We start from the raw sequence: 12,654 nt of genomic DNA, 5'->3' as shown, positions 1-12,654 counted from the left end.
ATTTCCAGTATCAAAATATATATAAAAATTAAAAATAAAAGTTTTGTTCTAGAACCAACAAAAATCATTGCTCAGATTTTATTGATTCTAAGTCTGATCATTAAAAGCATTGCCTCAATGATATATATATATATATATATATATATATATATATATATATATATATATATATATATATGTGTGTGTGTGTGAATAGAGGATTAAAATACCAGCTAACATAAGACTGGAGGGGAAGGATCAAATTAGTACACCTAATCCTTCCATTTTGCATGAAAACAGTACAATATTGAGTTCATTTAAACACTGATAGATTACCATTCACATTAACATTTTAAAGTAACTATTAGAGTTGAAAAAATATATCTTTCAAATTGTTAGAGAAATAAATCGGAAAAATGAAGTAATGTAAAGGACAGACACAGAAATATTAAACAGGTATGGCAAAATACAGATATATAAACCTATATGGTAAAAATATTTTCAAATATATCAGTAATTTTAATTAACCCATCACCTTTAAAATGGTATTGCAGTTTACAGATTCCTTATAATATAACATATACAATGTATTGTATATGTATAAGCATTCAATACATTAAAAATAGAAAAGGTGATCTATATTCAAAATATTGAAACGTGCACAGAGACTTTAAGTATGTTCAAGTACTGTACTAGCATAAAAGTATGGTAACACTAAATGAACAGATAACCAATGATAACAGATTAACAGAATTATAAAAAGAACTAAATGGAATTTTAGGTATGAAAAATGTACTCTATGCACTGTATATTACATTAAAGACATCAAAAATTCAGAAAAAGGCAGTTAATTTAAAGATAAATCAGAAATTTCCTGATGCAAAGAAATTACCTGATCAAAATAATTATTTAAAATTATTACTTTTTTTGTAGTACTGGGTGTTGAATCCACATCCTCCACACAGAGCTACATCCTTGCCCTTCTTTTAGTTTTTATAATGAGAGAGGCTCATTATAAAATTAGGCTGAGTCGCTAAGAATGGGCTTGAACTTGTGATCTTCCTGCCTCAGCCTCCCAGATAGCTGGAATTGCAAGCATGCATCACTATGTCCAGTCAAAATAATATTTTAAAGAACAGAATCTTAGTTACTATTATGATGCTACCAAGCAGCTCAATCTTTCTGCACTCTTGGAATATCTTTTGGAGGGAAGAGATAAAATGCAGAAGGAAAACAATTTTTAAAATACCAGAACATTTTGCAAATTTGAGGAAAAATAATGAAATTCACATTGTATAAGCCAATTGAACTCTGAACAAGAAAGTCAAGTAAAGCCATTCCCAAATATATGATTTAATTTCTGATAGCAATATTAGAGAGAGAATCTTGAAAAAAAGAGAACAAAAATTCAAATTACAGGCAGGGAAAAAGCAAAACTATTCATAAATGAGAACTAAAGATATTTTCAGTTTAACAAAGCCTTAAAAAATGTATCTGTAGCAGACCTTCCAGTTAAGATGTGCCTCATGCCAAAGGGATCTCAAACTGGAAAAACAAAAGCCTATTTAACAAGCAGTGCTAAAATAACTGGTGAAGTATGTGCAGAAAATTGAAGCTGGACCCGTATCTCTCACCACATACTAAATTAGAATCAAAATGGATCAAAGATCTAAACATTAAAATAAAACAATGAACTTAGCAAAAGATAAAATAGGTAAAACACTTGAAGTCATAGGCATAGGCAATGACTTTCTCAATAGAATTCCAGTTGCTCAAGAAATAAGAGCAGGAACCAACAAGTAGGATCATATCAAACTGAAAAGCCCCGCACAACAAAGGAAACAGCCAGCAGGGTGAACAGCCAACTTTCAAAATGGGAAAAAATTTTGCCAGCTATTCTTCAGACTGATATGTAAATACATAAACAGCTCAAAAAGTTAGACCACCCAAAATAAAAGACTCAATCAGAAAACGGCCAAGTGAAATGATCAGATACTTCTCAAAAGAAGAAGTACAAATGGCCAATAAACAAATGAAAAAATGTTCAACATTGCTGGCCATTTGAAAAGCGCAAATTAAAACAATACTATTTCATCCTACATCAGAAAAAATGGCAATCAAGAAATCAAATAACAAATGCTGGCATGGCTACAGAGACAAAGGAAGCCTTCTATGTTGTTGGTGGGAATGTAAACAGAAAAGAAATGTATTTATCCTACACACATACAGGCAATAGAAGTCCAAATCAGTCATAAACGTTTTATTAGCCAAATGTGTCTTTCTAACAAATACTTCAGATAAATCAATTTAAGAGAGGAAAAATTTATTTTGACTAGCAGTGTCAGAGGTTTCAGGCCAAGCTCATGTGGTCCCATTGTTTTGGGGCCAGTGATAAGGCGGACATCATGATGGAGAACGAGCGGCATAGCAAAGCTGCTCATCTTAAAGAGGCCAAGAATAAAGACAGAGCAAGAAGAGGCTGGGGTCCAACATCCTCTTCATGCACACACTCAGGGACCCTACTTTCTTTCTCTAGGCCCTGCCTTCTAAAGGTTCCATGGCAAAGTAGTGCCACAGGCTGGCACCCCAATCTTTAGCATGCAGACCTTCGGGTAACGCCTAAGATCCAAGCCGTAGCATCACGTTTATGACAGCTTTCCTCTCCAGAAGAAATAGAAAAGGAAGGCCTCCCTGCTTTATTTGTAATGATTAATTTATTGACATAAGAAGAGGTCAGGTTATTAGAATTTATTTCTCTATTTGACAACCTCCCAAAGCAATGTTGGTCCAAATAAATAAGAAAGTTTCAGATGGACACGCGGAATACAATTTATTCACATGATGTAAAATTTATAAGATCATATTTACATTTTATGAAATATACATATTTCCAAAAGCGATAATGCATATATAGGAAGGTAAATATCAAATTAAAGATAGTCTTTCCTTCTGGACATAATATGTTACTGAATAGGGAGAGACACAAAATGATTTCAGCCATTCAAGTAAAAACTGTATTACATTTTTAAAAAGGGAAAACAGTATAAACTCTTCAGATAACACTAAGTTGAAGATACACAGCCTCTCACTGTTTTATCTTCTTTACTTTTCCATGTGCTTGTAGCATTTGGGTGTATGTGAATGTGTGTGCCAGAAATAAAAGTGAACACTTTTCAGGTCTGTCAGGGCTTTGTAAGAAGTGTGTAAGGTAAATGAGCCATTATTTCCTCGCTTCTCAGAAACTTTGCATTTCTTTTACCAGCCTTACAAACAAAACATCATTAAGATTGAGAATAAAACATAAAAATTACCCTCTGAAAGTCCATCATCGGTCTAGATGAAAATTTTTATTATCTAAAAATACAAAGCATCTGTTTCTGGCTACACTTTCACTGAACAACACAATCATTGGTATATCTAATGCAGATATTAACATTGAAACAATTATCACGTAGGGGAAAGTATAAACGTGACTTCTCCAGCTAAAAAATTTTAAAAAGGCTACCCAGTTTTACTAAAGCTAAAATAATATACCAATCATTTTATGGTACTAATTGTTATCTTCATGGGAATGAAACAACCCCAGTACAGGAAAGGGAAAACCCCACAAGTCATCAAACCACATAATTAAATTACATGAAAATCTAATGTGCAGATAAAGCAAGGAAGACATTAACCTTCATACTACTGAATGACTCTATGTGTTCAATGTAGCATATTATTTATTCTCATTTTCTATTTCACCATTTAGGGACATATGTTAATGTTCCCATCCAGAAGCTATTTTTAAAGTAGTTATTATATTTATGCTTTTTCTTAACTTCATACTCATTCTCCCTGCTTTTTTGGTTTAACAAAAGGAGGAATAAAGTCAAAATGCCTGTATGGTAAATTAGTTATTTCATGTTCTGCATCAGAACAAGGGTGAATACGCAAATAACAATCAGCACGAGGCACTAAAGAGTTGTGCACTTTACTGCATGGATATCCTGTTTCAACACATTTTTAAACTATTATTTCATTTGGGCACATGTCACCAACAAATTACCTCTTACCATTTTCTCTAGGGTGGATATTCTAATTTCCATTCAGGTTACACAGAAAAAAAAAGATATTTCTTTTTCTCCATGGACTCACAATCCAGTAGAGAGGAAAAGGGTAAAACTATAAAATTATGAAGAGTGAGATTAATTCCATATGGGAGAAATTCTGTGTCCTGTGAGAGTATGATTCTGAAATTTGCCTTAAAATAAGTATTTAAACACTTGAAATGCACACTGTCAAATTTAAAGTTGAAGTCATAAAATATATTAATACATCTACATATTATGTTCTTATGAGACAAAGTATATTTCAAGAAAGTGCTTTAATTTAAATATTTTGCTAATATTCATTATTTAATTAATACTTTTAAAAATTAGAATAGATTTCAAAAACAAAAAAGGTAAAGAAAAGTTCTCCTTTCTATCAACTGCCAACCTAAATTCCTCTCAGATATATCTATGGTTAATATCACTGATAGGGTTTGTGTCTGGGTGTCCCCCCTAAAGCCTCATGCAGTCATGGGGTGGGCTTCTACAGTTTATGATTGATTCATGGTCTAATGTTGGAATTATGAATGTGAGTGCTACACCCGCCCTGGGGCAGAGAATTTGCATAAAATATAAGGGAAGGAAAGACGCTGCTTCCTTCTGCTCCTCCCCTGTGCTCTTATTGCTTTCGCTGTTTTCAGCCACCATGAACAGTTGCCCTCTGCCATGTGCCACCCTGCCTTGGATCCAACTGAGCATGGATTGAAACCTCCACAAATTGTAAGCTAAATAAACCTTTCCTTCTTTAATTTTGAACAGCAGGTATTTTGTCTTAGAAATGATAGAAAAGTAACCAAGACAGTTACCACATGGATTTCAGTCTGGCTATATTCCAAGTTTTCTTTAGCTATTCTTTTACTGACAATCTAAGTTATGCTATAACAAAGGATATTTCAATAAATTTTGTGGTACATGGCTCCTTGAAGAAATAGAATGTATTACTATTGAGTAAACATAAAAGCATTACTGGTTCATCAAGTAAACAAATCTTAAAGGTTTAAAAGATATGGACAAACTGACTTCCAAGGCTGCTATATGAATTTACACCCCACCAACGTTTATGGATTTCCCATTGTCTTATGCTTTCAGCAACACCCACTGTTTATTTTATGTATTTGTCACATGCAGGATAAAAATGATCATATGTAAAGTTAATTTCCAGTGAGACTGAGGGATTTTGATCATTGTTGGTTTGTATTTCTCATGTAAATTACCTGCTCATGTATTTTAATTTTAAAGAGAATTTTAAAAAACAGTAAAAATGATACAACATTTGAAAACAAAATGATAGGAAATTAACGATGATTGTTACATTGTATATTATTATCTTCAAAGCAGTTGTTCAGATTACCAAATATAAGCATTCAAAATTGATCACACAACTAGGCATTAACTATTCCTTCAAAAACAAATAGAAATTATTAGTACAATTATCTTAGCTATCTTGTGTGTGTGTGTGTATATAATTTTTCCCTTACTTCTTTCTTTTCTTCTTTCCCTCACCTCAGTAATTCTTTCCTTTTAAGCAGGTTCCTCCCCTTTCACAATATCTCCTGTACCTTTCGTATTTTATTTACTCCTGTTCATATTTTTGCTCATATTATATTGATTGTATTTTAATATTTCTTTGGAAGAACTTTGTACATATTTTGTGTACTAGTTTTCGTTAGTTATTAATGATATACAAATTTATCCATGTCTGTAATTTATAACTCACTCTGCCTAAAAATTTCTAAATGGTTAGGTAATTATACCTTTCAATATTTTTCTTTTTTCAGAAGAACATGTTACTTATTTAGAACCTTTCTCACCATAAGACCAAAAGTTTTTATAAAAAACATCTATAACATCACTTATTCATTACTTCATTACTTAAATTTTATATTTTACTTGATCTTCTAAAGTTTGCTGTTTTGATTGTAAATGACTTGGGGTGGATGTAAGGAGAAAATTTTCCCTAAATTTCTCATCTATCTACATGAGTTGTAAGTAAAGAAATAAATGCTTTTCTTTCAGATTATCTTCAAGAATATGAAGACAATGGAATATGAAGATGATGCTTCTTCTACAGTAAAGAACAAGCAGCTTACAGACCATGGAATTGTATCCCCTGAGAAAAGATTTCTTCCAGTAGTACAACACAGTTTATGACAAAGTGGGTTTTGGGCCTCTTTGCAAAAACCTAAGGAATTCAGTAATGAGGGACCGACACAAAAATTATGACAGTTTATTACTGCTCATGGAGTAATAAAATATATTTCAACTCTTACTGAAGAATTTCATGTCTTCTGCTAGAATCCATCAACTGTAGCAAGCCAATGAATTATGGCAAAATCATAGATCCTGCACAGTTTATGAAAATCTGGAACCTAATTTTATACTTTCAAACTCAAGTCCAATTATCTTAAAAATTATTGACTTTTACTCTTTTCCTGTTGAGCTAGAATGTCATCTTAATCTTATTTTAATTTTCTTGCTAAACTATTTTATTAAATTAGCTAGCATATCAGTGGATTGTCTTAAATCCTCTGGGACAGGGTATATATGAAGGCAGCTAGCTATTACGATGGTGATAAAGATTGAAGATATATAAACAATATCTAATTTGCTTCTATATTATCTCCCTGGAAAAGACAGGATGATAAGCAAAGACTAGGATAAATGAGAAGAATCAAATAAATGAATCTTAGATTCTTGCTGCCTTGTAGATATACTTTTTATGTTTTTCAGTATATTATATTTAGTGATGTGTTGGTCAAATTTCAATGACTACTTCAGTGGATGAAATGTGTAGAAGGAAGCTTTGATTTGTACAATTTTCCAATAGTATAAATAAATACTCCCACTGTGACCAATTTCAAGCTGCCAACCTGATATCACTGAACCTAGAGTTAGGAAGAGATACATGGTAGGGGCTGGGGATTTAGCTCAGCTGCAAAAGCGCCTGCCTGGCAAGCGCAAGGTCGTGAGTTCGGTTCCCGGTACCTGAGGAAAAAAAAAAACAAAAAAAAAACAGAAGAGATACATGGTAGTATATCTACCGTAATGCAATCTTTCCATTCAAAAGATACAATAGAGGCAAATAACCTCCAGAACATAGAGTAAAATATAGTGAAATAATAATGACATAACGTCTTAATTTTAGTAGAGTATATTTTATTTTATTTTATTTTATTTTATGCTTACATATTCATGTTTTAGTAATAGCTGTGTTAGTAATTGCTCACAAATTCCTGAAAACTGAACCAGCAGCTGTTATCATCCACTATGAGCTGGCTTCAGGACACTACTTGTTACCCTCAGACACTGAAGGTAGTGACGGTCACATATCTGAACCGGCATCTGTGCTCTTCTAGAGAGAATGGAGACGGAAGTGACGTGAGAAAATGAATGAGAATAGAATTAATAATTCTACATTCAAAAAAAGTATGCTTATGTAATATGACTCCCTCTGACTTTAAATTTACTTCCAAAAGAGGAAGAAAAAGGAACACAAGAGAGCTATATTTCACTTACATTCTTATCTACAACCTGGGTTGTGTCTTTCTCTAATTCTTGCTCCTGACAGGACACTGGTAAAAAGATCTGGAAAACAGGAATGAACACATCAGTTACTTTCCATTTTGCTTTAGTTATAAGTTACCTGATTTATTTTTAAGAGGATTAACATCTTTTCTTTTCCATAAGCCAATATTACTTTTATTCTACTTTTAAAGATTTGAAAATACCCAGATGACGAGTGGTTGAACATCTGAGGTCAGATATTCAAGCATTCAACCCAAGTTATAGCTGTGCAAGTTCTGAGTAAAGGCGGCAGTTGATAGTGGAAAAAATAAAAGAGCAATAACTTTAATTCTAGTGTGCGCTACCACAAATACAGAAGTTCATATGACATACGTAACTAATCTTGTCTTTGAGAAGAGAGAGCCAAAAAACTTTTCAGTCATCAAATATTGATGATTAGCCATGAACTAAGAAGCCAAGCAGAAAATATGGCAAAAACTGACCTAATTTTCTTCAAAGAAGAATAGGATTTCAAATGATTTCTTTTTAATCCTTTAATAACTGTTTTCCTGCACATCCCACGTTATGGGAGTTGAGGAAGGAGAGACTTTATTTAACTGGGCAATGGAGTGAGGAAGACATTTTATAGCAAGTTAATTAAAATTACAAACTTACAAAGAAAGCTGGGTATGGCTGATTTTACAGACTGTAGCCAAACACAGCAAGGAAAGCTAAATAATTTTTTTCTTTAATTCAGGAGTGGGGAATGAAGAAAGTTGAGATGAGACACTCCATGGAGGCAAAAACAAACATATGGAAAATGTTACTTAAAACATAAATGCTAAACTACACCAGGATGTTTGACAAGCAACTTATTTTTGCAGACAAAGGTATGAGAAAGAGGAATGTAAATGGAGCAAAAAATAAAGATGAGAAAAACAAAAGCAAGTTGAACACTTCTTTGGATGCTTGTCTGACTCCTACATTTATATAAAGAATGTATCTCACTTAATGGAAAAGTTATATCTTCAGTGACTTTAAAATGTTTTTGCCATCATGAGATCCAGTATACCAACACTGTTTGAAGTACAATCACACAGTGTCTCAAAGATTGCATGGCTTGCTAGCTGAACTAACTACAAATACACCTTTGATCCTCAAGTCACCTGAAGAATTGGTAAAATATTTTAGTAACGAAAATACTGCACAGAGTATTTAAATGTGTTACCCTTCTGGTTACAGCATTCTATTGCAAACACCTAGGAAATAAAGTCACTTCTTAAAAAAAGTTACTATAATGCACATTGAAAGCTTTCATTTTGAACTGACTACCTTGTGAATCTGTCTCAAAACTAAACAAAGAAAAGGGCTTGGAATGTATTTTAGTGTGAAGGCCCCAAAGATTGATCCCCAGTGCCATACCAAAAAAATAAAACAAAGGAAAGAAAAACTGTTCTCTTTTTGCCAATAAATACTGTTCTTTTTATGACACTGTGTTTTCCTTGGGAGAGGAAAAAGCAAATATAAATGCTAAAGGGAGATTGGATAAATTGAATGGAATCAAATAATCAAGATGTCACTTAGTTTACTCGTTTCTAAGCCAAAAAATTGATTAATCTAGTAATTCGCCAAATTTTGCAGTGGATACAATATAATGGAATTTACATAGCTTGAGATTTGGACACAAGGGCCTGGGATATAGCGCAGCGGCACAAGTGCCTTTGTGGCAAGCCCTAGGTCCTGAGTTTGATACTTGGTATAAAAATAAGTAGTCAGAGGGGCTGGGGATTTAGCTCAGCGGCAAAAGCGCCTGCCTGGCAAGCGCAAGGTCGTGAGTTCAGTTCCCGGTACCAGAGAAAAACCAAAAACAAAACAAAAAAAAAAAAGTAGTCAGAGATTTGGACACAAATAATTTAGTTTTCATGAATAGCATCATGAGTTTAAATAGTGATTATTATTTTAATGGAGTATGTCAATATAAAAGTACTTATTGCATCATTCATAAATACAATTTCACATATTGAATCCAATCATCCTAAAGCAATGAATTTCAATTTGTTTTTCTCCACTGAATGTACTATTCTCTGAACATTATATGTTCTACCAATTTTCAAAGAGGGAATTTATGTTTCTCCTTGCTGCTTTCATACCCCACACCACAAAATTCAGTTGCTTCACTTACAAAATATAATAAAATCAAGTTCTTTCTTAATGTAACAATATTTTGCTGCTAATAAAATACAGAAATAAGGGGTTTTTCTTCCATGGCACAGTAAACATTAAGGGTGCATTCCAAGTTGAGTTATTATCACATCCTCAGTTATTTTTTAACATTTTTAGAGCAGTAAAATGTAATTTTTTGGTATATAATTCTACGAACTTCAACCAATGCATAGAATTGAATATTCACTAGTGCAGTCATAATACAGGGCATTTCCCTTTCTGCAAAATTTATGTTTGAATCCCCTATTTCTTTCGAGAATGTATATGTGTATATGTGTATGTCTGTATACATCTGATTCTAATTCAACACCATAGAGTTCATATTACTGTTCTCCCTCTCCATGTTGTGCTTCTTTCCTGAGCAGTGAGAAACCTACTCTTAATTATCTACAATACATTTACATATAATTAGCTTCAGAACTGCCAACCCATAACCTTGAGAAGAAAAATTTACTAATTATAGCGTTAAATTTGTGTACATTTATTTTTATTTTTGGCCTTAAAACATTAAGTCAAAATGTTGTTTTCCAAAGTTAATTCAGTTAATTTTTTCTTCTCTACCCCTTCAGGGCAGTTATGTTAGTTGTCTGTAAAACAATATATCTGTACCTATTTTTATTCTTGTTTGGGTTCTTCTTATGCTCTTCTTGATTTTAATTATTTATTTAAATTTTCTCTACATGAAATATTGCCAAAGTGCTAAAAGTAAAGCTAAGCAAGAAATACACTCAGAATGCAAAGCCTGTCTTCTCCCTTCTGTGATACCCTTCCCTCATTCTTTTTGCCGGGTTCCATCCACGTCTTCCACCTAACCATTTTCATAAGTTTGTGAGTTACTCTTCCTCTACTGTTTTTGCTCAAAGGAGTAGATACTTTTAATATTTTTCAAAAAAAATCAGCAATTTCATTTAATAATTAGAACTTTTTTCATTGCTTTTTTGCTTCCTTTTGATTTATATTGTTTGAAGTCATTTTTATTTGATGCCTTCCATAGACTGAATATTTATTCCCCCCCTCCATTAATGTCCTGAAATCCTAACTCCAAGTATAAAACAGTAGATGTGACTTTTAGAGATACTTGGGTCAGGCAGGCAGAGCCCTGGGGGCTGCGATGAGTCTTTCTAAATGTTTTCAAAGATCTCCCTGGTGTCCTTCTATGAGTGAATGCAAGAATAAAGCTGTGCCTGAACCGGGACTGGGGAGTCCTCATCAGACAGAAAATCTGCCCACGCTTGGATCTTGGACTTACAGCCTTCAGAGCTACAACACATTTCTGTTGTTTGTAGGCTATTAGTCAATATTACTTTTGTTACCGTGGACCAAACAGACTAAGAGAGGCACATACTTCATTTACATTATATTATTTTACTATGAAAGTGCTTAGTGACAGGCCTTTTAAAAATGTACTTCATGTATCCTGATAATTTTTAAATTCTGTAATTAAATTTTTTATCTTCTTTACCTGGGTTTACTAGAAAAATTTTAAATTTGCAATGAAAGACCATTTTTAGTTTATGAACTTGTTAAAAATTTTATAGTTTTATTGCATTACGATTAAGAATATTGTTTGTAGCATTTCTATTTTATGGACATTATTGTAATTCTTCTGTGTATAGGGTTATGGTCTAACATATGTGCATTTGGAGAATGTTGTATGTGCATAGGAGACAAAACTGTATTCTGTTTTATATGAGTGTAAAGTTGGATGGATAGTGATAGAATTTATCTTACCATGTTTTTACTCCTTTTGCTTTCCTATTTTTCTTTAATGTGCACTTTCATATGTCTGAAAAAGAGAAAACTGATTCGTGATACCCAGAAACAAGGCTTTTGTCTTGTTATAGTCGGTCCAAGGCTTATTATCCAGGCATATTATTTCTCCTTTGGAAATAAAAACCTGAACTATGACAAAGTCCTTCTGTGAATATTGTGAAGTAAGACAAAAGAAAAAATAACAAAAGCATTAACACAGACTTAGAATCAAAGTCGCTATGTAAAACAGAAAAACAAATATTTCCCTAATCCTCTAATGTCTCTTCTGATTTTTTACCAATAGCAACTTTAGTTTCTAGTTACCCTGTCACCTAAGGTTTATTAATATACACATAGAATTGTTGACACTTCATGGAAGTACTCTTTATAAACCCTTCCCAAACCCTCTAAATCAACCCAACTCTTACCGTCTTTTCCAGCACCTTCATATCAGAACATTTTATATTTTTCCATGGTTTGCAGTTTCATGCATTGCAATGACCTCTTCATCCCAATTTACATGTATATTACTCATCTTTGACTGTAGGGGTTGACTTGTCTTATACTGTCGTTACACTAAAGTCTTCTAATTGTGTGTGTGTGTGTGTGTGTGTGTGTGTGTGTTGTTTTTGTTGCTATGGCTTTGCAACATAACTTGAAGTTCAGTATTGTGATGTTCCAGCATTGTTCTTTTTGTCCAGGATTGCTTTAGTTTTTGGTATTTCTTTCTAATGTCTTCTTTATCTGTGATTTTATTTATTTGGGCCTTCTCTCACTTTTATTTGGTAAATTTGGCCATCTAGTTTATCTTTTCAAAGAACTAATTCCTTGATCATGTGTATTTTTAGTTTCAATTTCATTAATTTCCACTCTAAATTGTATTATTTCTTTCTACTGGTTTAGGGATTGGTTTGTTCTTTTTTGAGACCTTGCAATGAAATGCGTTATTTGAGCTTGCTCTTTCATCTAATGCAGGTGCTCATAGCCATAAATTTCCTTCTTACAACTACTCTCATTCTGCTCCAGAGATATTAACATGCTATATTTCCATTATTAGTCAATTCTAGAATTTTTAAGTTGCTCCCTGGTTTCTTCAGAGATTCAG

At 32.9% G+C, this 12,654-nt stretch overlaps 2 long non-coding RNA genes across 2 annotated transcripts in view; one reads left to right on the top strand and one right to left on the bottom strand.

Annotated features, from left to right (window-relative positions):
- LOC106148752 overlaps positions 1-6,339 on the top strand; it is a 34,077-nt gene extending 27,738 nt beyond the window's left edge. The window contains exon 2 of the long non-coding RNA XR_001234423.1: positions 6,087-6,339. This is a non-coding gene — a long non-coding RNA (uncharacterized LOC106148752). The remainder of the gene's footprint in view (positions 1-6,086) is intronic.
- A 928-nt stretch (positions 6,340-7,267) lies between these two features.
- Positions 7,268-11,579, bottom strand: LOC106148753. The gene is made up of 3 exons (XR_001234424.1): positions 11,529-11,579; positions 7,587-7,655; positions 7,268-7,422 (listed from the first exon to the last, which is right to left on the bottom strand). It is a non-coding gene; the product is annotated as an uncharacterized LOC106148753 (long non-coding RNA).
- Between the last annotated feature and the right edge of the window lie 1,075 nt (positions 11,580-12,654).

The sequence above is a fragment of the Chinchilla lanigera genome, unplaced genomic scaffold (assembly GCF_000276665.1).
Source record: "Chinchilla lanigera isolate Chin_1 unplaced genomic scaffold, ChiLan1.0 scaffold00027, whole genome shotgun sequence".
In the NCBI taxonomy this organism is placed as follows: Eukaryota; Metazoa; Chordata; class Mammalia; order Rodentia; family Chinchillidae; genus Chinchilla; species Chinchilla lanigera.
This window is presented reverse-complemented; position numbering and strand designations above follow the sequence as displayed.